This window comes from Canis aureus, chromosome 27 (genome assembly GCF_053574225.1).
Source record: "Canis aureus isolate CA01 chromosome 27, VMU_Caureus_v.1.0, whole genome shotgun sequence".
NCBI lineage: Eukaryota > Metazoa > Chordata > Mammalia > Carnivora > Canidae > Canis > Canis aureus.
In genome coordinates, this window is record NC_135637.1 from 29,623,437 (window position 1) to 29,650,819 (window position 27,383).

At 44.0% G+C, this 27,383-nt stretch overlaps 2 pseudogenes across 2 annotated transcripts in view; both read left to right on the forward strand.

Moving 5' to 3' along the window:
- LOC144299429 (immunoglobulin lambda variable 1-47 pseudogene) overlaps positions 1 to 27,383 on the forward strand; it is a 365,984-nt pseudogene that overhangs the window by 69,490 nt on the left and 269,111 nt on the right. The window lies entirely within an intron of this gene.
- LOC144299598 (immunoglobulin lambda variable 1-40 pseudogene) overlaps positions 24,236 to 27,383 on the forward strand; it is a 34,719-nt pseudogene continuing 31,571 nt past the window's right edge. Inside the window, exon 1 of the transcript XR_013366281.1 lies at positions 24,236 to 24,414. The product of XR_013366281.1 is annotated as an immunoglobulin lambda variable 1-40 pseudogene (transcript). The remainder of the gene's footprint in view (positions 24,415 to 27,383) is intronic.

A 27,383-nucleotide genomic window follows, 5' to 3' on the forward strand; every position in this document is an offset into this window, starting at 1 on the left:
TTTGAGGAACCTCCACACGGCTTTCCAGAGTGGCTGCACCATTTCACATTCCCCCAACAGTGCAAGAGTGTTCCCTTTTCTGCGCATCCTCTCCAACATTTGTGGTTTCCTGCCTTGTTAATTTTCCCCATTCTCACTGGTGTGAGGTGGTATCTCATTGTGGTTTTGATTTGTATTTCCCTGATGGCAAGTGATGCAGAGCATTTTCTCATGTGCATGTTGGCCATGTCTATGTCTTCCTCTGTGAGAGGAAAGTTTTCAGCTATGATTTGTTCAAATACATATTTTGGACCTCTGTCCCTTTCGGCACCCTCAGGAACCCCAATTAAATATAGGTTTTTCTTCCTCAGGTTGTCATTTATTTCCCTTAATCTATCCTCATGATCTTAAAATTGTTTGTCTTTTTTTCCTCAGTTTCCCTCTTTGCCATCAACTTGTCTTTTATCTTGCAAGAAGGTACTGTGGCTGAGTTCAAAAAGGGTGTTGCCTGTGTTCTTCTCTAGGATTTTGATGGAATCTTGTCTCACATTTAGATCTTTCATCCATTTTGAGTTTATCTTTGTGTATGGTGAAAGAGAGTGGTCTAGTTTCATTCTTCTGCATGTGGATGTCCAATTTTCCCAGCACCATTTATTGAAGAGACTGTCTTTCTTCCAATGGATAGTCTTTCCTCCTTTATCGAATATTAGTTGCCCATAAAGTTCAGGGTCCACTTCTGGATTCTCTATTCTGTTCCACTGATCTATGTGTCTGTTTTTGTGCCAGTACCACACTGTCTTGATGACCACAGCTTTGTAGTACAACCTGAAATCTGGCATTGTGATGCCCCCAGATATGGTTTTCTTTTTTAAAATTCCCCTGGCTGTTCGGGGTCTTTTCTGATTCCACACAAATCTTAAAATAATTTGTTCTAACTCTCTGAAGAAAGTCCAAGGTATTTTGATAGGGATTGCATTAAACGTTTAAATTGCCCTGGGTAACATTGACATTTTCACAATATTAATTCTGCCAATCCATGAGCATGGAATTTTTCCATGTCTTTGTGTCTTCCTCAATTTCTTTCAGAAGTGTTCTATAGTTTTTAGCGTATAGATCCTTTACGTCTTTGGTGAGGTTTATTCCTAGGTATCTTATGCTTTTGGGTGCAATTGTAAATGGGATTGACTCCTTAATTTCTCTTTCTTCAGCCTCATTTTTTTAACATTTATTTATTTATTCATGAGACAGAGAGAGAGAGAGAGAGAGAGGCAGGCAGAGGGAGAAGCAGGCTCCATGCAGGAAGTCCAACGCGGGACTCGATCCTGGGTCTCCAGGATCACACCCCGGGCTGTAGGCGGCGCTAAAATGCTGTGTCACCGCGGCTGCCCTTTCTTCAGCCTCATTGTTAGTGTATAGAAATGCCATTGATTTCTGGGCATTGATTTTGTATCCTGCCACGCTACCACATTGCTGTATGAGTTCTATCAATCTTGGGGTGGAGGCTTTTGGGTTTTCTATGTAGAGTATCATGTCATCAGCAAAGAGGGAGAGTTTGACTTCTTCTTTTAATGTCTTTTTGTTGCCTGATGGCTGAGGCTAGGACTTCCAATACTATGTTGAATAGCAGTGGTTAGAGTGGACATCCTTGTCTTGTTCCTGATCTTAGGGGAAAAGCTCCCAGTGCTTCCCCATTGAGAATGATATTTGCAGTGGGCTTTTCGTAGACGGCTTTTAAGATGTCGAGGAAAGTTCCCTCTATCCCTACACTCTGAAGAGTTTTGATCAGGAATGGATGCTGTATTTTGTCAAACGCTTTCTCTGCCTCTAATGAGAGGATCATATGGTGCTTGGTTTTTCTCTTACTGATATGATAAATCACATTGATTGTTTTACGAGTGTTGAACCAACCTTGTGTCCCGGGGATAAATCCTACTTGGTCGTGGTGAATAATTTTCTTAATGTACTGTTGGATCCTGTTGGCTAGTATCTGTTGAGAATTTTTGCATCCATGTTCATCAGGGATATTGGTCTGTAATTCTCCTTTTTGGTGGGGTCTTTGTCTGGTTTTGGAATTAGGGTGATGCTGGCCTCATAGAACGAATTTGGAAGTACTCCATCTCTTTCTATCTTTTCAAACAGCTTTAGTAGAATAGGGATGATTTCTTCTTTAAACGTTTGATAGAATTCCTCTGGGAAGCCATCTGGCCCTGGACTCTTGTGTTTTGGGAGGTTTTTGATGACTGCTTCAATTTCCTCCCTGGTTATTGGCCTGTTCAGACTTTCTATTTCTTCCTGTTCCAGTTTTGGTAGTTTGTGGCTTTCCAGGAATGCGTCCATTTCTTCTAGATTGCCTAGTTTATTGGCGTATAGCGGTTCATATTATGTTTTTAAAATCGTGTGTATTTCCTTGGTGTTGGTAGTGATCTCTCCTTTCTCATTCATGATTTTATTAATTTGAGTCTCCTCTCTCTTCTTTTTAATAAGGTTGGCTAATGGTTTATCTATCTTATTAATTCTTTCAAAGAACCAACTCCTGGTTCTGTTGATCTGTTCCACAGTTCTTCTGGTCTCGATTTGGTTGAGTTCTGCTCGAATTTTAATTAATTCACTTCTTCTGCTGGGCGTGGGGTCAATCTACTGTTTTTTCTCTAGCTCCTTTAGGTGTAAGGTTAGCTTTTGCATTTGAGTTCTTTCCAGTTTTTGAATGGATGCTTGTATTGCGATGCATTTTCCCCTTAGGACTGCTTTTGCTGCATCCCAAAGATTTTGAATGGTTGTATCTTCATTCTCATTAGTTTCCATGAATCTTTTTAATTCTTCCTTAACTTCCTGATTGACCCTTTCATCTTTTAGCAGAATTGTCCTTAACCTCCACGTGTTTGACGTCCTTCCAAACTTCGTGTTGTGATTTATTTCTAATTTCAAGGCATTATGGTCTGAGAATATGCAGGGAACGATCCCAATCTTTTGGTATTGGTTCATTCCCAATTTGTGACCCAGTATGTGGTCTATTCTGGAGAAATTTCCATGTGCACTTGAGAAGAATGTGTATTCATTTGAGTTTGGATGTAAAGTTCTGTAGATATCTGTGAAATCCATCTACTCCAGTGTATCATTTAAAGCTATCGTTTCAAAAAAAAAAATAAAAAAAAAAATAAAGCTATCGTTTCTTTGGAAATGTTGTGCTTAGAAGACCTATCGAGGGTAGAAAGAGCTGGATTGAAGTCACCAAGTATAAGTGTATTATTATCTAAGTATTTCTTCACTTTGGTTATTAATTGGTTTAAATATTTGGCAGCTCCCACATTCGGGGCATATATATTCAGGATTGTTAAGTCCTCTTGTTGGATGGATCCTTTAAGTATGAGATAGTGTCCCTCTTCATCTCTCACTACAGTCTTCGGGGTAAATTTTAGTTTATCTGATATAAGGATGGCTACCCCTGCTTTCTTTTGAGGACCATTCGAATGGTAACTGGTTCTCCAACCTTTTATTTTCTGATTGTAGGTGTCCTTCTGTCTAAAATGAGTCTCAGGATCCCTGGGTGGCGCAGTGGTTTGGCGCCTGCCTTTGGCCCAGGGCGCGATCCTGGAGACCCGGGATCGAATCCCACGTCGGGGCCCCGGTGCATGGAGCCTGCTTCTCCCTCTGCCTGTGTCTCTGCCTATCTCTCTCTCTCTCTCTCTGTGTGTGACTATCATAAATAAATAAAAATAAAAATAAAATAAAATGAGTCTCTTGTAGACAGCAAATAGATGGGTCCTGCTTTTTTATCCAGTCTGAAACTCTGCACCTTTTGATGGGGTCATTAAGCTCGTTCACGTTCAGAGTTACTATTGACAGATATGAGTTTAGCGTCATCATGATATCTATTCAGTCCTTGTTTTTGTGGATTGTTGCACTGAACTTCTTCTTAAAGGGGAATTTTAAGAGTCCCCCTTAAAATTTCTTGCAGAGCTGGTTTGGAGGTCACATATTCTTTCAGTTCCTGCCTGTCTTGGAAGCTCTTTATCTCTCCTTCTATTTTGATTGAGAGCCTTGCCAGATAAATTATTCTTGGTTGCATGTTCTTCTCATTTAGGACCCTGAATATATCCTGCCAGCCTTTTCTGGCCTCCAGGTCTCTGTGGAGAGGTCTGCTGTTACCCTAATATTCCTCCCCATAAAGTCAGGGCTTTCTTGTCTCTTGCTGCTTTAAGGATCTTCTCTTTGTCCTTGGAATTTGTAAGCTTCACCATGAAATGTCGAGGTGTTTAATGGTTTTTATTGATTTTAGGGCGGGATCTCTCTATTTCCTGGATCTGAATGTCTGTTTCCCTTCCCAGATTAGGAAAGTTTTCAGCTAGGATTTGTTCAAATACATATTTTGGCCCTCTGTCCCTTTCGGCGCCCTCAGGAACCCCAATTAAACGTATGTTTTTCTTCCTCACACCGTCGTTTATTTCCCTTAATCTGTCTTCATGGTCTTTTAATTTTCTGTCTCTTTTTTCCTCAGTTTCTCTCTTTGCCGTCAACTTGTGTTCTATGTCACTCACCCGTTCTTCCACCTCTTTAACCCTCATCGTTAGGAGTTCTAGTTTGGATTGCATCTCATTCAATTGATTTTTAATTTCTGCCTGATTGGATCTAAATTCTGCATGAAGTCTCTTGAGTCCTTTATGCTTTTTTCTAGAGCCACCAGTAGCTGTATAATAGTGCTTCTGAACTGGCTTTCTGACATTGAATTGTAATCCAGATTTTGTAATTCTGTGGGAGAGAGGAGTGTTTCTGATTCTTTCTTTTGAGGTGAGTTTTTCCTTCTAGTCATTTTGCTCAGCGCAGAGTGGCCAAAAACATGTTGTATTGGGAAAAAGAGAAAAAGAGAGAGAGAGACGGAAAGAAAAGAGAAAAAGAAAAAAGAAAAAAGGAAGAAAAAAATGAAAAAAGAGAAGAAAAAGAGAAAGAAAAAGAAAGGCGAGAAAAATGGTGGGGGAAGCAATCAGAAATCAAAAAGAAAGAAAAAAAAAGAAGAAGAAAAAAAAAACGGGGGAGTTTCTTCTGACTCTATACTTTAAGTCCCTTGACTTCCCCTGGAACTTGTCAGTCTAGCTGGTCTTCTGGGGGAGGGGGCTGCTGTGCTCATTTTCAGGTGTTAGCACTTGGGGGAGCTGCTCTGCCCCCTGCCTGGTGCAGGGCTCAGTGGGGGTTGTTTACCCCGTTAGGCCGCAGGAGGAACAACCCCAGTGGTTGCTGCAGCTATGGAAACCTGGATTCAGCTCCCGCAGGAACTATTCTGTCTGCAGGGGCCTGGAGGCTCCGGGGTGGGGCCGCTGATCTGCTCAGCCCGGGGCAGGCGTGTCCTTGCTGTCCTGGGCCCTCCTGGCCTCTGCCTGTCCTGGGGTGAGGCCGGATCCTGGGCTGTGTACTGGCGCCATGTGCTCCGGAGTCTGTGCTGTTGGATTCGCGCTCCCGCCCCACAGCCCCCCGGCGGAGCCGCCCCCCGAGCCCATCCGAGCTGCTTCGGATCCCGCCGTGCGCTGCAACCCTTTAGGGATCTCAGTGCACTCTCCCCGGGGCGCAGGTGTCTGTTACTGTCCCAGGGAGCCCGAGGGCATCCCCGCCCTCCTCGGGTCCTGTTCCAACTCCCTGCGGGCGCCTTTCTGCCCGGGAAGGTTGGTGCAGCTCCTGCGTCTCCGGGAAGGGGCTCTCCTGTCCTGGGGACACTCGCCCTGGCCTCAACCCGGCTCCTCACGGGCCCCCTCCCCCTTGGATGCCTTTTGTTTCTTTATTTCTTTTTCCCCGTCTTCCTACCTTGATAGAAGTCCGAACTCTTCTCACTGTAGCCTTCCAGCTGGTCTCTTTAAATCTCAGGCTGAATTCGTAGATTTTCAGGATAATTTGAAGGTTATCTAGGTAATTTGGTGGGGACAGGTGATTTGGGGACCCTACTCTTCCGCCATCTTGCCCCTCCTTCTCATGCGTTTCTTGACCATGTGTATGTCTTCTTCAGTGAAATGGAAAAACATTTTCTCTTCATTAAATGGTACTGGGAAAATTGGACAGCCACATGCAGAAGAATGAAGCTGGATCATTCTCTTACACCACAGAAAAAGATAAACTCAAAATGAATGAAATATCTAAATATGAGATAAGAATCCATCAAAATCCTAAAGGAAAACACAGGCAACACTCTTTTTGAACTTGGCCACAGCAACTTCTTGCAAGATACATCCATGAAGGCAAGGGAAACATAAGCGAAAATTAACTATTGGGACTTAATCAAGATAAAAAAACTTCTTCACTGTAAATAAACAGTCAACAAAACTCCAAGACAACCTACAGAATGGGAGAAGATATTTGCAAATGACGTACCAGATAAAGGGCTAGTATCCAAGATCTATAAAGAACTTATTAAACTCAACATCAACGAAATAAATAATCCAATCATGAAATTAGCAAAATACATGAACAGAAATTTCAGTTCAGGTACTTTTAACTCTCTCTTCAATGTATTTTTTTTTACCTTTTACAAGTTTCTCTCTCCCTTCTGTACTCTTGAAAAGAAAAAGAAAAGCGAGAATTCACTTCTGTATTTTTATACTCTTAGGACAGATGCACATGAGTAGTTTTATGTATCTTCTGCTCTTCTTTTCATATTAGGATTCCACATCCCAGGTCCAAAAACAAGACCACTGCAGCCTCTTCTAAGACATAAGCAAATTCAGCATGTACCTTAGTATGTAGAGGGGTTCTGACCACATCTATGAGTGTTTCCCTGTCCATTTTTTTTGCGTTTTTGATTCGGTTCAAAACTGAAGTCCCTTTTCCTTTATAGTTTTACATGCTTTGGTTATTATTCTGGGAGGAAGACCTTCAGATATGTACATTCTGCTCTTTTAGCAGCTTCCTAATGATTGGAAATTAAGAGTCAGTTACTTAAACAAATGAGCCATCCAGATGCCCTGTCTGTGCATAATTATTTATGAAAAGTTGGAAAATCTTTTACAGGTAGGACAAATGACCAGAGGACAATTGGATATCCGTAGAGGGAAATGAATCTCACCTAAACCTCTCACCTTCTAGAAAACCATCATTAAAAGTATCCTAGCCCTAACTATAAAACATAAAGTTACAATCTTTTAAAGAAAATAGAAAAAATTTTTACAGGATTTCTGTAAACATGTTTAGACAAAACACCAAAATCACAACGTATAATTGAAAAAAACTGATAAGTTGAACTTCTTTAAAGACAATTCATTCTTCTTCCTTCATGAATCAGACAAATGATCTGAAAGAGATTAAAATACAACACAATTTATGGAAAAGTTGTTGGAACCCACCGCTTTAATGAACAAATGAACATAGCTGTGGAACACTCAAAATGTATGTGAATATTATAAATTGCAAATAAAAGAGGGATATAACATTTGCAGGATCTTCTCTGGTGTGCCAGCAACTTACATCATAGTTTAGGTGAATGTTTGCATCTCACAGAAATCGGGATTCCTTTGGAGAGTGAAAAACATTATAGTTATCATGCGCAGCACTAGAGAAGCACACTGTCAGTGAATTAGATCACTGATATGTAAATAATCAGGGACCTGGTAAATTGAAGAAACCAGCTAGGCTTTCAGAGATTGGGGCCTAGTGAGGTGTGTGTCCTTTTGGCCAGTAGGTGGTGCTGTGGGACTGCCCTATGGTCTCCATACAGTTGCTAAGTGAGGATCATTCACTTAAAGAAGTGTGGACATTGGGGCTGGGCTTGTGTTCCCTGATGGGGAGTCAACAGCTGTGTCCGATCACTTTTGACAGAGTCCCCTAAGCAGGGATCCATGCACTGTCACTGCAGGTGCTTCCTCCCAGGGCTCACCACAGGGGGGAAACCAACCCTTATAATAAATGATAATAATTAATTAATTAATTAATTAAAATAATAGAAACAAACAAACAAACAAAGGAAAATCCAGCAAAGAAACAAACAATCCAATCATGAAATGGGCAAAAGACATGAACAGAAATCTCACAGAGGAAGACATAGACATGGCCAACAAGCACATGAGAAAATTCTCCGCATCTCCTGCCCTCAGGGAAATACAAATCGAAACCACCAGGCGATACCACCTCACACCAGTGAGAAATTTCCAAATTAACAAGGCAGGAAACAACAAATATTAGAGAGGATTTGGAAAAAGGGGAACCCTCTTGCACTGTTGGTGGGAATGTGAAGTAGTGCAGCCACTCTGGAAAACTGTGTGGAGGTTCCTCAAAGAGTTAAAAATAGATCTGCCCTATGATCCAGTAACTGCATGCTGGGGATTTACTCCAAAGATACAGATGCAATGAAACGCTGGGACACCTGCACCCCAATGTTTTTAGCAGCAATGTCCACAATAGCCAAACTGTGGAAGGAGCCTCGGTGTCCATCGAAAGATAAATGGATAAAGAAGATGTGGTCTATGTATACAATGGAATATTGCTCAGCCATTAGAAATGACAAATACCCACCATTTGCTTCGACATGGCTGGAACTGGAGGGTATTATGCTGAGTGAAGTAAGTCAATCGGAGAAGGACAGACGTTATTTGATCTCATTTATTTGGGGAATATAAAAAATAGTGAAAGCGAATAAAGGGGAAAGGAGAAAAATGAGTGGGAAATATCAGATAGGGAGACAGAACATGAGAGACTCATAACTCTGGGAAATGAACAAGAAGTGATGGAAAGGGGAGTGGGCGGGGGGTTGGGGTGACTGGGTGATGAGCACTGAGGGGGGCACTTGATGGGGAGAGCACTGGGTTTTAATCTATATATTGGCAAATTCAACAGCAAAAAAGGAAATTTAAAAAAAATTATTAATTAATTAATTAATTTGAGAGGGAGAAGATGAGGCAGGGAGGGGCAGTAGGAGTAGCAGACTTTAGTAAGTGGAGAGACAAACACAGGGCTCTATCTCTGGATACCAGGGACATGACCTGAGCTGAAGGTAGATATTAACTGACTGAGCTACCCAGACACCCCCCTCCTCCAATTAGAAATCCTTAATCCAGATTAAAAATGAGAAAGGTTTTGGATAGGTCACAGGACAAACTCTGTATCGCTGTTGCTGGAGGATGTCAGAAATAGGTGTAACCGCAGATTGACCCAAGAGCTGGGTTCAGGCCCTCTGAGGCTCTTCACCTCTGTCCTTGTCTGTGGTTGGTGTGTTCTGGTTGCCTTGCTCCTCCAGAGTCTGCCCCAAGGATGTATACTTGAGATAGTGATTTGGTGTACACATGCCTCAACCTAGTAAAGACCTCTTCATAAAGTTATGATTCAGTGGATGTGTGTGAGGATCTATTAATCTTGCTGCTGATCAAGACAAGACTTGTATGCATGTCCCCTTTACTTACTAGTCATCTACTGATCTAGGATGGCCTTCCTCTTTCTCCTGTCTCTCCCAGCTCTCTCAGAACTGGGGCATTTCAGCTCACATGTAGGAGCTCCCAAAAGTGTTGGAAACCAACACCAGGTGGGCAGAGCTGAGCACCTGTACTGAGGCGCCTGGAATGGAGCAGGGAGGTGCGAAGCGCAAGGCCATGCTTGAGAGAGCATGGAGGAGGTTACTGTTGAAGTTCTGTAGGAGGTGAGGGAGTCTGCACAGGCAGTGGCTCCACATAGCCAGGGTGATCTCGTGTTGGATAGCATGAACAGCATCTCTGTGTCTGTCTTCTTTTTTTTTTATTTTTTTAAAGATTTTACTTATTTATTCATGATAGTCACAGAGAGAGAGAGAGAGACAGAGAGAGAAGCAGAGCGAGAAGCAGGCTCCATGCACCGGGAGTCCGACGTGGGATTCGATCCCGGGTCTCCAGGATCGCGCCCTGGGCCAAAGGCAGGCGCCAAACCGCTGCGCCACCCAGGGATCCCCAGTCTTCTTTTTTTTTAATTTATTTTTTATTGGTGTTCAATTTACTAACATACAGAATATCCCCCAGTGCCCATCACCCATTCACTCCCACCCCCCGCCCTCCTCCCCTTCCACCACCCCTAGTTCGTTTCCCAGAGTTAGCAGTCTTTACGTTCTGTCTCCCTTTCTGATATTTCCCACACATTTCTTCCCCCTTCCTTTATATTCCCTTTCACTATTATTTATATTCCCCAAATGAATGAGAACATATAATGTTTGTCCTTCTCCGACTGGCTTACTTCACTCAGCATAATACCCTCCAGTTCCATCCACGTTGAAGCAAATGGTGGGTATTTGTCATTTCTAATAGCTGAGTAATATTCCATTGTATACATAAACCACATCTTCTTTATCCATTCATCTTTCGTTGGACACCGAGGTCTGTGTCTGTCTTCACTGTGTGTCCCACACTTGAGATTTTTCCTTTTGTGTATGTGTTACTACTGAATACACAAAGCTGAAACCCCACCCGGACACCAAAGACAAATTCAACACCAGCTTGTTGAATACATTTGTAAATTCACCTCAATAGGAAATCCCTGAAGAGGAATAGATCTGTGGCAATAAAAAAATGACCTATGCCTGTGGACCTTTCTATATTTGGAGGTCTGATTTGATTGGAGAGGAGTTGTGAACTAAGGAATTGATATTATGACAGAGGACAAGAGGAATACATAGAATTCTGTCTTGGGGAGGGTGACAGACCCATGGACTGGATTCCATTTGTTCACATGGGGAAGAAGAAAGGACCCGACTAGCCTCCAGCTACTGGTTGAAGAAAATGAACAGCTGAATTGTGGAGAACATTCTGAGCACAGAAGACAAAGTTCTTGAGAAAATGAACTGCAGCATGCAGGTCAGCTGTATGAAAATCTGCTAACATTTCACTTAACTGAGTACCTGTTGAATTGTCATTTGCCTACATAAGGATGCATTTTGTAAAACACATTATAGGATTGCAAAATTGTCCTATTTACCTCCCCATCCAAATTCCTTGAAAAGACCTCATAGTGGCAAATCTATTGAAGAATGATGGTACGTGAGTGCAATATTCACAGAGGAGAAGGCTCTTCAGATAGAGAAGGGGAGGATGGAAGCCAGTGAATAAATGCCTGAGAATTGATACTTCCATTGCATTTTACTTTTCGACAGTGTGGCATGCTGTAAACATAGCATCTGCAAAATGCCGTACATGATGCTTCTGTCACAATACCAATTAGAGGAACCTTTCTTTTATGACAACATGAAGCCGTGCAACACAATGTAATTTTTTGTGACAGTAGGTAAAAACTCTTATTTTGATGCATAGCAGATGGAAAACTAACAATGAAAGTGTAACCAAAATCACAGGCCAATGAAGTGATACAAAGTGTGCAGTGCCTTCTTTGGAGAAAAATATCTTAAGTTGTCACTGATGTACATTCCTGAACCTCCTAAAGATTGGGACACCTCCCAAGGGTGAGATACAACAGAATGAAGTACAATATATTAGTTTTACCATATCTAGAAATCAAATCAGCAATCTCTGAATAGACAGGGACCTGGCAAGTTGCAGAAACCTGCTGGACTCAGGTCTTTGGGCCAGGGTGAGTGTGTGCTCTGCAACCAGCAGGGGGTGCAGTGGGACTGCCTTGTGGTCCCTACTCCACTGCTTACTGAGGATCATTGACACTAAGGAGCCTGGTCCTGGGGGCTGGGCCCTGTGCTCCCAGCTGGGGACTCAGGCCTGGCAGAGATTTCTGAGGGATTTCCAGTGTATAATATCCTACAATGCACACAACCGCTTCTACCCACAACCTGGGAAGAGCGATCCCTGGTCCTCAGTGCTGAGGGAACTTCTGGGAGAAGAGAACTCCACAAACCAGAGAGAAATCAAGTAAGAGGAAAGAAATAAAAACCGGCCATGTGTCAATATGGACACATCACTGCTCTTGCTGTGATCCTCATCTGTGTGGTTCTACAAGATTCATCACCTCAGTCCTGTCCCATGAACAGCCCAGGGATCTGTGGACAGACTCACTATGTGGAGCATGAATAGAGTAAAAATGTGCCCTGTGGGGATAGGAGGCCACATAAGGGGACACATGCCCTGGCCCTAAGGAGTTTGACAGTGGACAGTGTAGTGAGGAGGCATGAGTTATCTCTAATAGACTCATTGTGTCACCATGTCATACAATGCTTTGTCTAAGCCTGGACCCAGGGAGCATCCTTCACCTGTTTCTGAAGAATAAGAGTTGATAAGAACAAGAAATTTTCCACCTGCTAGTGCCTGTGTCAGGGCTCATAGCTCAGACCTCCCACCCCAGGCCCATTCAGCCACTCCCAGTCACACCCCATTAATATCCTCATGTAGTGGGACCTGGGGTCTTATTGGCATGGATGGCCCCTCCCTCTCTCAGAGGATGAAGAGCGGAAGGGAGAGATTAGAGGAGGTCTGCTCAGCTCTGCGACCACTGAAGGCAGGATCAATGATGACCTCCACCATGGCCTGGTCCCCTCTCCTCCTCACCGTCCTTGCTCACTGCACAGGTGATTGGATATGGGGATGAGAGAAGGGGCCATGGGAGGATAGATGTGCCTTGATTTCTCCTCTTGTCTAAAGAAAAGAACATCACTCTCTCTGTGTCTCTCCCCCATTCAGGGTCCTGGGCCCAGTCTGTGCTGAATCAGCTGCCTTCAGTGTTAAGATCCCTGGGCCAGAGAATCACCATCTCCTGCTCTGGAAGCACGAATGACATCGGTATGCTTGGTGTGAACTGGTACCAAGAGCTCCCAGGAAAGGCCCCTAAACTCCTCGTAGATGGTACTGGGAATTGACCCTCAGGGGTCCCTGACCAATTTTCTGGCTCCAAATCTGGCAACTCAGGCACTCTGACCATCACTGGGCTCCAGGCTGAGGACGAGGCTGATTATTATTGTCAGTCCACTGATCTCACGCTTGGTGCTCCCCCAGTGCTCTGGGCCTAGAGGGAAGTGAGACACAAACCTGCTGTCCCTAGAACAGTGGCACTGCCTGTGCAGCCCTGGCCTTATGGCAAAGTCAGCTGCTTCTTTGATATGAACTGAGTTCTGAGATCCATCTCACTGAATTTGTTTACCCCAGTCTTTCCACATTCTTTGAAATTTCTCCTTGAAGCCTATCCTTGGGAGCTAGATATTGTGTGATTTTCTTAAATTGAGCACAGATTCCTGGGTGCCAGGGGCAGCTGTCCTGAAGATAGATTCCATGACAGATCCGGGCAGAATCAGCAACCCTGAATACAGGTCTGTCTGAGTCAGGACACATCAGAAGTGTCCCGTATGTGTCCTAGTACAAACAGCTCCGTGAATGGGCAACCAAATCCTCATCTATTATGGTGGTTAGATGTTCTGTGGACCCTGATCCATTCTCTGGCTCCTTGTCTGGTGATCTAGCTCCCTGACCATTGCTGGGCTGAGGAGGAGGCTGCTCCTCAAAACCTTTCCTATGACAACATCTTAGAGCTCACACAGAGCTCCAGCCCTGTGGGAACTAAGATCAGAACCCCTTCCTCATCTGCTCAGGCTTAGCCTTTGGCTTCTGTTTCTGTTGCTCCTGCTTACACCAACATGGATCTAGGTGCTTCCAGGGGAACCACTTGGGAGGAAGCAATCCACCTTCCCTCTGTCCCCAAAGTCATTCAGCCACTTCCTAGACAAAGGGGCTAAAAGGACACAGAAAGGTCATCTCCACCATCAGGTTAGTGCACAGAGTTTCTTTGGACTGAAGTACGTTGACTGGGGAGTGAAAGGTTCAGGGTGCTCATTCTCTCACCTGATCTCTGATGAATCCAGGATCTCCATCCTTGGTCATTTACCTATTTCTGGAATTTCGAGACCCATGTAATACTCTTAGTAGTCTTCAATAGGAAGGCCTATTATTTTTGCTCATTGGGGTGATTTCTTCTGTCACAACTGCACCAGCCCCAGAGAATCTATGGAAGAATTATATATTTGGGTCTTTTGAAATAACTTCATGACCATTCCCTCAATGCTATGATGTAACCAGTAATTTTTCTTTTTTACTTGTGTTGTCTAATACTTGAAGAAGATGTTGAATTATAATGGAATTTAAGTCACACTTGCTTGTTTCCAAACTTGTAGAAATGTACTCCACCCACCACCCCACTGGCTAATATTCTAGCTGTGGAGCTGAGTTTTTTGTGTGTGGGAGAGAGTGTGTTTAGTCAAAGGATCTTTCAGGGTCTAATGAGACCATGTGATATTCATCAGTTGATTTACTAATTTGATGTCTTATCTCAGAGGATTGAACATTATGCAATCCAATTCTATATCTAAAAAAAATCACTATAACAAAATTTGGAAACAATTCAATGTTGAAAAGCCAATTCAGAAGCACAATTATAAAGGTACTAGTGGCCTTGGGGAAAAAAAAAACATAAAGAATTCAAGAGACTTCATGCTTGCAGAATTTAGATCTAATCAGACCGAAATTTAAAATCAGTTAAAAGACATGCAATCCAAACTGGAGGTCCTAATGACAAGGGTAAACGAGGTAGAAGAACAAGTGAGTGACATAGAAGACAAGTTGATGGAAAAGAGGGAAACTGAAAAAAAAACAGAGAAAAACAATTAAAAGATCAAGAGGAAAGGTTAAGGGAAATTTATGATAGCCTCAGAAGGAAAAATTTCCGTTTAATTGGGGTTCCTGTGGGCACCAAAAGGGACAGAGATCCAGAATATGTATTTGAACAAATCGTAGCTGAGAAAATCCCTAGCTTGGGAAGGGAAACAGGCATTCCAATACAGGAGTTAGAGAGATATCCTCCCCCTAGAATCAATAAAAACCGCTCAACACCTCAACATTTAATAGGGAAAATTGCAAATTCCAAAGATAAAGAGAAGATCCTTAAAGCAGCAAGCGAAGAGAAATCCCTGACTTTTATGGGAAGAAGCATCAGGATAACAGCAGACCTCTCCACAGAGACCTGGCAGGCCAGCAAGGGCTGGCAGGATATATTCACGGTCCTACATGAGAAGAACATGCAGGACCATCCTTCTAAAAGTTGAAAGGGTCAACCAGGAAATTAAGGAAGAATTAAAAATATTCGTGGAAACCAATGAGAATGAAGACACAACCATTTAAAATCTTTGGGATAACGGGATCCCTGGGTGGCGCAGTGGTTTAGCGCCTGCCTTTGGCCCAGGGCGCGATCCTGGAGACCGGGGATCGAGTCCCACGTCAGGCTCCTGGTGCATGGAGCCTGCTTCTCCCTCTGCCTGTGTCTCCGCCTCTCTCTCTCTCTCTGTGACTATGATAAATAGGTAAAAATTAAAAAAAAATTTAAAATCTTTGGGATAGGGATCCCTGGGTGGCGCAGCGGTTTAGCGCCTGCCGTTGGCCCAGGGCGTGATCCTGGAGACCCGGGATCGAATCCCACGTCGGGCTCCCGGTGCATGGAGCCTGCTTCTCCCTCTGCCTGTGTCTCTGCCTCTCTCGCTCTCTCTATGTGACTATCATAAATAAATAAGAATTAAAAAAAATAAAAAATAAAATCTTTGGGATACAGCAAAAGCAGACCTGAGGGGGAATACATTGCAATACAAGCATCCATCCAAAAACTGGAAAGAACTTAAATACAAAAGCTAACCTTGAACCTAAAGGAGCTGGAGAAAAACAGCAAATAGATCATACACCCAGCAGAAGAAGACAGTTAATAAATATTCGAGCAGAACTCAATGAAATTGAGACCAGAACTGTGGAACAGATCAGCAAAACCAGGAGTTGGTTCTTTGAAAGAATTAATAAGATAGATAAACCATTAGCCAGCCTTATGAAAAGAAGAAAGAGAAGACTCAAATTAATAAAATCATGAATGAGAAAGGAGAGATCACTACCAACACCAATGAAATACAAATGATTTTAAAAACATATTATGAACAGCTATATGCCAAAATATTAGGCAATCTAGAAGAAATGGACGCATTTCTAGAAAACCAGAAACTACCAAAACTGGAACATGAAGAAATAGAAAACCTGAACAGACCAATAACCAGGGATGAAATTGAAGCAGTCATCAAAAACCTCCCAAGGGGGATCCCTGGGTGGCTCAGTGGTTTAGCGCCTGCCTTTGGCACAAGGTGTGATCCTGGAGTCCCAGGATCGAGTCCCACGTCAGGCTCCCGGCATGGAGCCTGCTTCTCCCTCCTCCTGTGTCTCTGCCTCTCTCTCTCTCTATGTCTATCATTCATAAATAAATAAATAAATAAATAAATAAATAAATAAGTAAATAAATAAATATTTTAAAAAAACCTCCCAAGACACAGAAGTCTATGGCTTCCCTGGGGAATTCTATCAAACATTTAAAGAACAGAACCATACCAATTCTACTAAAGCTCTTCGGAAAGATAGAAAGAGATGGAATGCTTCCAAACTCGTTCTATGAGGCCAACATCACCGTAATTCCAAAAGCAGACAAAGACCCCACGAAAAAGGTGAATTATAGACCAATATCCCTGATTAACATGGATGCAAAAATTCTCAGCAAGATACTTGCCAGTAGGTTAGAACAATACGGGCACTTCAGGGATTGAGCACTGGGTGTTATTCTATATGTTGGCAAATTGAACACCAATAAAAAATAAATTTATAAAAAAGAAAAGGATACAAAAATACATTAAGAAGATTATTCACCAAAAAAAAAAAAAGATTATTCACCATGAGCAAGTGGGATTTAACAAGAACCATATGATCCTCTCAATAGAAACAAAGAAAGCATGTGACAAAATACAGCATCCATTCCTGATCCAAACTCTTCAGGGTAGGGATGGAGGGAACATTCCTCAGCATCTTAAAAGCCATCTACAAAAAGCCCACAGCAAATATCATTCTCAATGGGGAAACACTGGGAGCCTTTCCCCTAAGATCAGGAATGAGACAGGGATGTCCACTCTCACCACTCCTATTCAACATAGTACTAGAAGTCCTAGCCTCAACAATCAGGCAAGAAAAATACATAAAGGCATTCAAATTGGCAAAGAAGAAGTCAAACTCTCCCTCTTCGTCAATGACATGATACTCTACATAGAAAACCCAAAAGACTCCCCCCCAAGATTCTTAGAACTCATACAGCAATTTGGCGGTGTGGCAGGATACAAAATCAATGCCCAGAAGTCAGTGGCATTTCTATACATTAACAATGGGACTGAAGAAAGAGAAATTAAGGAGTCAATCCCATTTACAATTGCACCCAAATGCATAAGATACCAAGGAATAAACCTAACCAAAGAAGTAAAGGATCTATACCCTAAAAACTACAGAACACTTCTGAAAGAAATGTAGGAAGACACAAAGTCTTGGAAAAGTATTCCATGCTCATGGATTGGAAGAATTAATATTTTGAAAATGTCCATGCTACCCAGGGCAAATTACACATTTAATGTAATCCCTATCCAAATACCATGGGCGGGACTGTCCCTGTGGTGCAGCGGTTTAGTGCTGCCTGCAGCCTGGGGTGTGATCTTGGAGGCCCAGAATAGAGTCCCACGTCGGGCTCCCTGCATGGAGCCTGTTTCTTCCTCTGCCTATGTCTCTGCTTATCTCTCTTTCTGTGTCTCTATGAATAAATTTTAAAAATCTTTAAAAAAAATACCATGGGTGGTAGGTTGCAGTGATGGGGTAACAGACACTGAGGGGGGCACTTGATGGGATGAGCACTCGGTGTTATGTTATATGTTGGCAAATTGAACTACATTTTAAAAAATATGTAAAAAATACAAAATAAAAATAAATAAATATATAAATAGATAAATAAATAAATAAATAAATAAATTAAATAAATAAATAAATAAATAAATATCTTCTGAGCGAAAAAAAAATACCATGGACTTTCTTCAGAGAGGTGAAACAAATTATCTTAAGAATTGTGTGGAATAACACTAATGAGAATGGGAAAATTAACAAGGCAGGAAACAACAAATGTTGGAGAGGATGTGGAGAAAGGGGAACACTCTTGCACTGTTGCTGGGAATGTGAACTGGTGCAGCCACTCTGGAAAACTGTGTGGAGGTTTCTCAAAGAGTTAAAAATAGATCTGCCCTACGACCCAGCAATTGAGCTGCTGGGGATTTCCCTCAAAGATACAGATGCAGTGAAACTCCCAGACACCTGCACCCCGATGTTTCTAGCAGCAAAGTCAACAATAGCCAAACTGTGGAAGGAGCCTTGGTGTCCATCGAGAGGTGAAAGGATAAAGAAGATGTGGTCTATGTATACAATGGAGTAATACTCAGCTATTAGAAACAACAAATACCCACCATTTGCTTCGACGTGGATGGAACTGGAGGGTATTATGCTGAGTGGAATAAGTCAATCAGAGTACAAACATTATATGATCTCATTCATTTGGGGAATATAAGAAACAGTGAAAGGGAATAAAGGGGAAAGGAGAAAAAATGAGTGGGAAATATGGAAGGAGAGGTGGGCGGTGGGTGGGGGTGACTGGGTGACGGGCACTGAGGTGGGCACTTGACGGGATGAGCACTGGGTGTTATTCTATATGCTGGCAAATTGAACACCAATAAAAAATAAAAAAGTAACATCAATTGAAACCAGATCCACCATGCATATTCTTCCAGGAGAGCTGAGGATTCCAGTGAGCTGTTTCGGTCCCTGGGTGCAATGAGACAGAAAGCAAGGTGCCTTGAAGAGTGAAGGGAAGAGTTTCACCTGGTGCTGGTGAGCTCTGCCCAGTTTGGGGGCCCAACTCAGAGGGAATACCTTCCCCTGGAGGCAGGGTGAAGTGTGCACCTGAGCTTACTGGAGACCAGAGCATCTGCCTGCACCCAAGCCAGGCAAGCTGCCATGGCTGCCAGGTCCTATATGTCCTAGGTCCTGGCCCATTATTGTTCTTTGCCAGTTTAGTGAGCCTCACTATACGCTTGTGATCACAGGGTGCCCAACTTTATCCACAGATCCAGGACACATCTGTTCTTTTGTGACCACAACCTTTCTGTTTATCCCATATCAGACAAGATACCAGAAGGGAGGCCCCATGGACTTAGATTCTTGACCATGACTAACGCCAGCCCCCATGCAAATGTAGCTGCATGCAACTAGGTACCAAGAGCTCCCCATCAGATGCAGGATTCCACCACCCCAGGAACAGACCATGCCTTGTGGTCCCAGGTGCCAGGAGGGCTCCTGTACACCCAATCTCCTGACCCACCTTCGTTTCAGGCTGACTTCAAGGACCTAGCCTCCAGACAGGCTCCTCTAGACAGAGGCACCAACCCGTTACAATATGAGGCCAGAACCTACCGACCCAGACTCAAGACCACTCCCCCTCTGTGGCACCCAGCACATGGTCACCCCTGTGGTTGCAGAATCTCGGCCCACTCCGACAGCCCCAGGACCATGGCAATCGCTGCAGGAGGTGGAGATGGACAAGATGGGCCCTCTGTCCTGAGATAGGAAAGCACAGGGAGAAGGAGGGAGAGGACAAATCCTGAGCACAAGAGATAAGTTCTGTGAGCAAGTAAAGTGCAGAGTGTGGCTAATCTGCGTAATTGTCCCTAATGTTACCCTAAAAAATATATAAGTTCACCATTTGTAACAAGATGTTACCTATTGAGTTCATAGCCCAGAATATGAGCAATAATTTATAATTTTCATGTTTCAACACAATCCTACTAAGAGGATTACACACCAAAATATGTGAAAAAATTAGGTTTGTCCAAAAAGAAAAGACTCTGTACAGGGAGAAATGAATTATGGAGACAATGAGTGAGGGTCTGAATATGTCCCTAAAGTGTAGACTGTATGCTAACACAATATGGCCACACTAGTGCTCAACTGCGAACACACTGTGCTTCTCGGATTTGTCACTGATACAACAAATATTTTGGTACAAATGAACAAGGGAAATATCAGAAAGGGAGACAGAACATGAAAGAATCCTAACTCGGGGAAATGAGCAAGGGGTAGTGGAGGGAAGGTGGGCAGGGGGTGGGGGTGAATGGGTGATGGACACTGAGGTGGGCACTTAACGGGATGAACACCGGGTGTTATTGTATATGTTGGCAAATTGAACACCAATAAAAAATAAATTTACATAAAAAAAACAAGACAAAACGAACAAGGGTAATGGAATGGGAGGTGGGTGGGGAATGGGGTGACTGGGTGACAGGCAATGAGGGGTCACTTGACGGATGAACACTGGATGTTATAATATATGTTGGACAAATAATTCCAATAAAAAATACACAAAAATAAACAAAAACGGGAGGTCAAAACGCAAATATATTTCTGTGAGAACATGTGGAACTCATGCTTCTAATGCCCAAGAGATGGAACCCATTCTGAGAGTCAGACCTGGACATGTCAATGGGGAGGGAACTGGTGAGCCCTGGAAACCAGCTGGGCTCTCAGGACTTTGGGCCTTGCCAAGGTGTGTGTCCTATGAACAGGAGGGGGCGCTGAGGGACTGCCCTGTGGTCCCTACAGGGCTGCTCAGTGAGGCCCCTTCACTCAGGGTGCCTGGGACTGAGAACTGGGTTCTGAGCTCCCTGACGGGGACTCAGCACGTGTGTCGCCTCTGGCCTGGCAGTCTCCCCTGGGGGCCTGTGTGCAGTCTCAGCAGGTGCTTCAGCCCAGGGCTCTCCCCAGGGCTGGAGCCACCTCCATCCTCCTCAGTGTGTGGTGTGAGCAGAGCTCCAGGATCAGGGACCAAGGAGGGGCTGAGCTGTCAGTGAGTGGAGCCCATGTGCATGGAAAGCCCCTCCTGTGGCAGACTGGGGAGGAGAAGAGGAGGCCTGGGGCAGCCCAGCCCATGGAGGAGATCAGGGACTGTCACCCTGACCTGCGATCTTTAATGTTTATTCTACTCTGTCAGTGCACAGGTCAGGACTGACCTCAGGGACACAGAGCCACTGTCAGCCTACTTCAACTGGTCTAGCTTAGAGGTTTGCGGAAATTCAGTCTGGCCCCTGGTCCATCACCCGTGAATGTGTCTGCAGGTTCCCCATCAAAGCCTGTGCTGACCCAGCGCCCTTTCTCTCTGCATCCCTGGGAACAACAGCCAGACTCACCTGCACCCTGAGCAGCGGCTGGAGTGGTGGCTATAGGTTGGTTCCAGCAGCCAGGAAGCCTCCTGAGTACCTGCTGATGGTCTACTGAGACTCACCAGGCTATGGGGTCCCCAGCATCTTCTCTGGCTCCAAGGAAGCCTCGGCCAATGCAGGGCTCCTGCTCATCTCTGGGCTGCAGCCTGAGGTCGAGGCTGACTGTCACTGTGCTACAGACCATGGCAGTGGGAGCAGCTCCCGATACTCACAGCGTCTTAGATAAGGAGGACATGAGACAAAGACCCCTGGACCCACAGACATGGTCTGGAGCTACTTCTCAGAGAAACTTACCTGGAGATACATGCAGGGACACATATCTGTAGGAAGGTCTGGGTTCTTTCTTTTTTTATAGTTTATTTATTTATTTATTTATTTATTTATTTATTTATTTATTTATTATTTATGAGCGATATGGAGAGAGACAGAGACATATGCAGAGGGAGAAGCAGGCTCCCTTCAGGGAACCTGATGCATGACTCCATCCCTGGACCTGAGACCACCTGAGCTGAAGATAGATGCTCAACCACTGAGCCACCACAAGCCCTAGAAGGTCTGGATTCAAAAGATAAAAGATAAATGCTAAGGGGATGTCTGCAAAGTGACACATCACAGGACTTCTGAGGAAGACTGGAAGAGATGAGGAATCAGAGCCCAGCTGCACACCCCTAAGGGGGCTAGTGAAGATGGACAGGGATAAATACTGTGTCTGCAACTGAACCTGCTGCCCAGCAAATATTCATGCACAGTCAGTTCTATCATCTCATTCCATAAAGTGTGACCTTTGTCACTCCTCATGTACCCGCAGCTCATACACTGTCTCTAACCCTGGTCACAGACAGTCTCCTCTCTCTGAACCAGACACATGTGAATTTGGACCAGGTCCTGCAGACTCTCCCTGACAACACCCCCACCCCCTCCCTCCCCTTCTCCCCTCTGCTCCCTTGTCCCTCAGGCTTGTCTCTCCCTCTGGTTCTTCAGGTCTGAGCTCCGTCTCCACCTCCGGATTTCAGAGAAAACCACAAATTACCTTGCTGATGTTTTCAATCTCCAGGGTCCATTTATGAGGAGAAGAATGACCAGAAATTGAGGCTACATGTGACACCCTACATTCTCCTTCCTGTTTGTGTCACTCGGCAGCACCTGCACGTCTGATTCAGGGATGTTGTTACAGGGCTGCTCTCATATGAGTTCTCACTACCTGGATCAATCCTCCCCCAGGCAGAAGGGCTTTGAGACACGGGCCTTGAAATCCGGGTACCAGGACCTGAGATAAAGGGCATTCCCCCAGTGTGTGGAGAAGGCTTAGAAGGGAATGAGGGCCACTTGGCCTAATTTTGGGTCACGTGTGCACAAACATGCAGACACACACACATTCACACTCACAATTGTCTCATCTTTGGTTGTATATTGTCCTGGGCTCTGCAGTTTTTGGGCTTCTCCAGCCGTCCAAAAGTTAGGCTACTCTGTGCTCACCAGCTATCCTTGGTGTCACAGTCTCCAGAAGGCACAATCCCTAGTAACAGGGAACACAAGGAACTGTAGTCGTGTCACCTGGGCAGCCAGGATATTCTCTGAATTCCTGTTCCTCGGGAGAATGCTGATCCTCAGGATTCCTAGGGAAACTCTCTGTCTCCATGGTCAGCTCAGCCCCCCCACCATTTCTGGGCTCCAATCAGAGCCTGAGGCTGATCAGTACATTGATTCTGGGACCCCAGCCTCAGTGCTGCTCCACCAGTTGTCAAGGCCCCTGAGGATGTGGGACTCACCCTCCCTATGCTCTCAGGGCTGGGGTGTCCCTCCCACAGTCTCAACAGGGACACATCCAGCCAGGCTGGACCTCTGCTAAATCATCTGTTCCAAGTCAGGACCACAGGGTCTGTGACTTTAGGGATGTGGCCCCTCATCTCCACTCTCCACCACTCACAGGTGACCTTGACAACAACCCTGGGTCCAGGTGCTTTTTGCCAATAGAAATTCATTCTCCTACTCATGGGGGGCTGAATTAACAATTGCTCTGTCCGGCACATGCTGGACCCAGGCCCAAGCTGTGCCCACCCCAGATATGAGTGGGATCCGGAATTTCTCATCCAGAAAGCTCATCTGTGTATGGGAATTCCAGTACTCAGATGGCTGCGAAGTTCATACAACAGGGTCCTCATGGGGGCTCTTGGGCATCACTTCCGGTTTTCCTGCCTGCATGATCAGACCCATGATGTTAAAAAAAAGACAAAGCATTTTATAAAATGTTTATATATGTCTGTTTAAATGAAAGCCTTTTAAAAAATGTTTTATTTATTTAAACTAAGTTTAAAACAGGCCAAAAAACTGTGAGAGACAACAACGATGTTCAGTGTGTAACCTTTCCTGGAAAGCACATGAGGGCTTCCACCCACAACCTGGAAAATCTACCTCCCTGGGCTTCAGTATTTCAGAAAACTCAGAGAAGGAGAGGGCTGAAACCAGGGTCATCATATAGGAGGAAGGTCTCAGCATCCTGCACAGAAAAGGCCAATTGTACACGGGGACACTTCACTCCTCTGGCTGTGACAGTGATGTCAGACGAATTGGTGTAGAGACACCACCTGAGTCCTGAGTGGCCCATGAAAAGCCAAGGGATCCGTGGCAGACACACACACACACACAGAAACAGAGAGAGACAGAGACAGAGACACAGAGAGACAGAGGCAGAGAGAGAGACATAGGCAGAGGGAGAAGCAGGCTCCCTCCACAGAGTCGGATGTGGGGCTTGATCCCAGACTTCCAGGATCATGCCCTGAGCCAAAGACAAATGCTTAAGCACTGAGCGACCCAGGAGTCCCTCACACCGAGACACTAGATTGTAACCTAAAATCTATGCCACAGTCATGGGAGACTAAATTCACCTAAAATCTATGCCACTGTCATGGGAGACTAAATGTGGGGAGACATGTCCAGATAATAGGAGGAGAGTGTATAGAGCTCTGGAGACAGGACCTGAGTCCTATGGCCAACTGATCCCCATGTCATGCAGGGTGAAGTGGTGTCAGGATGCCAGAAGGGAATTGAGGCTTATTTCTTAGGGCTCAGGCTGGATCAGAGCTGGGAACACCTCCTGGCACTGACTGTGACCTCTTCTCAAGTCTCACAGCCGGGACCTCCCTAACCACACCCCAGCCCCACATAGCCCCTCCCCTACCTACCCCCTTGACATCCTCAGCAGAGGGACCTGACCCAGGGCCAGGGAGGGGTCAGAGACCTAGGGTCTCATTTGCATGGAAGGTCACCTCCCTCTCTCAGAGGATGAAGAGGGGAAGGGAGAGATGAGGGGAGGCTCTGCTCAGCTGAGGGGCCACTGAAGACAGGATCCGTGATGACCTCCACCATGGGCTGGTTCCCTCTGCTCCTCACCCTCCTGGCTCACTGCACAGGTGACTGGATGTGGAACAAGGGGAGGGGCTGGGAGGCATGTTGGGTCCAGACTACAGCATCACCCTGTTTATTTCTCTCCTTCTGGCAGGTTCCTGGGCCCAGTCTGTGCTGACTCAGCCGGCCTCAGTGTCTGGGTCCCTGGGCCAGAGGGTCACCATCTCCTGCACTGGAAGCAGCTCCAACATCGGTAGAGGTTATGTGGGCTGGTACCAGCAGCTCCCAGGAACAGGCCCCAGAACCCTCATCTATGATAGTAGTAGCCGACCCTCGGGGGTCCCTGATCGATTCTCTGGCTCCAGGTCAGGCAGCACAGCAACCCTGACCATCTCTGGGCTCCAGGCTGAGGACGAGGCTGATTATTACTGCTCAGCATATGACAGCAGTCTCAGTGGTGGCACAGTACTCCAGGCGTGTGGGGAAGTGAGACAAAAACCCACTTACCCATTTGCAAAGTGAGTGAGCGCCCCAGCAGCTGCCTGCTTAGGCTCCCCCTGGGTTTCTGCTGATTCTTCAGTTGATGCCCTGAGCCCAGGCGCATCTTGGGGACCTCCCGGGAATGGCACTTGCTTCATCATCTCTGACCTTAGAGTCACTCAGAGTAGCCCATTATACACAGAGAGTGTCAAAGGAAAGAGACAGTTTTGTCCTCGTGATCAGGGACAAGTTCTTTTAGGCTAGTGAACATTCACTTGTCATCTTCTGATTTCTCAGTAAAAGAAATTCTCCTAGGTCGCGATGCTATCATGGTCCTTCAGCCCCATCCCTGTTCTGCTGATGCACATGTCAGCTCTTTTTGCAGCTGGGATCATTATTGCCTTACTTTCAACCAGAGGATGATTTCTTATTATTTGATTATTGCATGGAACACATAAATCAATGCACACTAAGAAATATAAAAGGTAAAAAAAAAAAGCTTTGTAAAGAAAAATCCCCACATGAATATTTATGGAAATTTTATTCATAATCAACACAATTCAAAGCAATCATAAATCTGCACACTTCCTTAGTTCTATCCTCAATGCATTGGACCTGAACAAAATGGCTTATTGTTTGGAAGTTCATTTGCAGCATGTATGGATTCAGGCTGTGTGTTCTCTAGGCCTTCAGATGGGATCGTCATAAGGACTTTTACTACCAACCCTGGTGTCACTCCAGAGTAGAGTTATTTCCTCTTCGCCAAGTCATTAAAAACACTGGTGTATTTCGCTAACTTCATAGGCAAAGATTATAGCAGCAGAACACGGGTTTTAGGAACACGGGAGCCAATGGAGAGCAGCTGGTGCCATGACTGGTATGGTAACACATCTAGTATCATCTGGCTGACTGGAAAATGTGATGTTAAACGTCTATAAGAGAAGATGTGTCCCATTTCCCCTTAATAATGACAAAAATAAAATCTAAGAGAAAATCAATAAATCAGAAGCAGAATGTATTTCAGATAAATTGCCAAACTTCGTCAGAGTTGAGCAGTAATAAAAAAATAGAAAAATACAAATATATATAAGAAGGAATAAAAGAAAGGATACAAAGAAAGGTACATAAATAAAGAAAAGGAAGAAAGGAAAAAGGAAAGAAAGAAGGAAAAAAGCTATACAATGAACTTCTCAAACAAAGCACAAGAAAAAAAAAAAAAACAGAAGAAAAAGTAAGTTAAATTGTTACCACTAAGGTGGGCACTTGATGCAATGAGCACTGGGTGTTATTCTGTATGTTGACAAATTTAACTCCAATAAAAAATAAATTTATTAGAAAAAAGACATTACCAGATATTTCACAGAAGGAGATAGGCAGATAGAATTTAAACGTGTGATATTCTGTTACATATTGCATATCATTAGGGAAAAACAAATGCAAACGTGTATGAGCTACCATTGCACACCTATCAGAATGGCCAAAATCCAGTAGACTGGCATCAGATAGATTATGAACAGAAAAGGAATCAGCAAATTTGGACTGTCCCCATCCATATGCTCAATGATATGTCATGTTAGTATGACACATCTTCCCTATGAGGTATTAAGAACATCAATTCATCCCTTGTTATTTTCCCCCAAATCCATAACGTTAGCATTATCATAAGAAAACATGAGACAAACCCATATTTTGGGACATTTAAAAAATAGCATACCAACTGTTTCCAAATTCCCAAAATCAAGAGCAGAGAAAGACTGAAAACTCCTACATTGGAGGATTTTAATATGTCCTGATGAATAGATGCAATGTTGTTACTTGGATTGATTTCAGGCAAAACTGTGTTATAATAAGTAAGTAAGTAAGTAAGTAAATAAATAAATAAATAAATAAATAAATAAATAATAAGTAAATAAATAAACCTTGAAATCTAGATAAATTCTGTAGTTTCACAAGATGATCAGGCAAGTACTTGTTTTTATAAACATATCATAGGAACACAAATGTTACATTAGAAAAAGCTAGGTGAAATATAGAGATATCTATCCAATATTTGCATTTATTTATCTAAATATGAAATTATTGCAGAAAAAAGTTCTACACACAAACAATAAGGGAAAGAAGGAATCAAAATTTCTTCTTTCCACTCTTCTGCATTTAAGAACAGAAAGCCAGACATTTGTGCTATGCTGGTTTCCTGCTGGCCTTTAAAACGTCTCACATTGAGTTCTTGGTTATGGAATGTATTTACTTTTTATTACCCTGTATAGAATAATGTAAAAATAATAATCACGTTCTTTGTCTTTTAATTACACAGCTTGAGAGTCAAGATAATCTCCTCCATCGCAGCAGCTCAGCAGGATCCCCGCCATCCTAGCCCTGGAAGAAAGCATTCAGAGAAGGCACCATGAGGATCCCCAGTTCTGGACAGTAGGGAGTGCTCCCATTCATGCAGGTCCTCTCTCTTACAAATGAAATGTCCTGACACACGACAGCAAACAAGTATAGGAAGACATCAAAAGGTAGAAGAAGGAAGAAGGAAGAGTTCAAACAAATT